Source organism: Coturnix japonica, unplaced genomic scaffold (assembly GCF_001577835.2).
Source record: "Coturnix japonica isolate 7356 unplaced genomic scaffold, Coturnix japonica 2.1 chrUnrandom491, whole genome shotgun sequence".
Classification (NCBI taxonomy): domain Eukaryota; kingdom Metazoa; phylum Chordata; class Aves; order Galliformes; family Phasianidae; genus Coturnix; species Coturnix japonica.
In genome coordinates this window covers 115,796-116,824 of record NW_015439885.1, presented here as the reverse complement: position 1 = coordinate 116,824, position 1,029 = coordinate 115,796, and positions in this window count along the sequence as shown.

Below are 1,029 nucleotides of genomic sequence, written 5' to 3'. Positions count from 1 at the left end.
GTCCCATGGTGTCTATAGGGTCCCATATAGCATTGTGGTCTATAGGGTCCCATATTGCATTGGTGTCTATAGTGTCCCATGGTGTCTATAGTGTCCCATGGTGTCTATAGGGTCCCATTGGTGTCTATGTGTCCCATGGTGTCTATATGGTCCCATGGTGTCTCTATGGTCCCATATAGCACTGTGGTCTATAGGATCCCATAGCGCTGTGTGTCCCATGGTGTCTCTATGGTCCCATATTGTCTATGTGTCCCATGGTGTCTATATGGTCCCATGGTGTCTATAGTGTCCCATGGTGTCTATAGTGTCCCATGGTGTCTATAGGGTCCCATATAGCATTGTGGTCTATAGGGTCCCATAGCGCTGTGTGTCCTATTGGTGTCTCTATAGTGTCCCATTGGTGTCTATGTGTCCCATAGCGCTGTGTGTCCCATGGTGTCTATATGGTCCCATGGTGTCTATGTGTCCCATGGTGTCTCTATGGTCCCATTGGTGTCTATGTGTCCCATGGTGTCTCTATGATCCCATATAGCACTGTGGTCTATGTGTCCCATGGTGTCTATATGGTCCCATATAGCACTGTGGTCTATGTGTCCCATGGTGTCTATATGGTCCCATGGTGTCTCTATGGTCCCATATAGCACTGTGGTCTATGTGTCCCATGGTGTCTATACGATCCCATATAGCACTGTGGTCTATGTATGTGTCCCATGGTGTCTATATGGTCCCATATAGCACTGTGGTCTATGTGTCCCATGGTGTCTATATGGTCCCATGGTGTCTATATGGTCCCATATCATTGGTGTCTATGTGTCCCATGGTGTCTCTATGGTCCCATGGTGTCTATATGGGTCCCATGGTGTCTATAGGGTCCCACATTGCATTGTGGTCTATAGGGTCCCATGGTGTCTATATGGTCCCATATAGCACTGTGGTCTATGTGTCCCATGGTGTCTCTATGGTCCCATATAGCACTGTGGTATATGTATGTGTCCCATGGTGTCTATAGTGTCCCATGGTGTCGATATG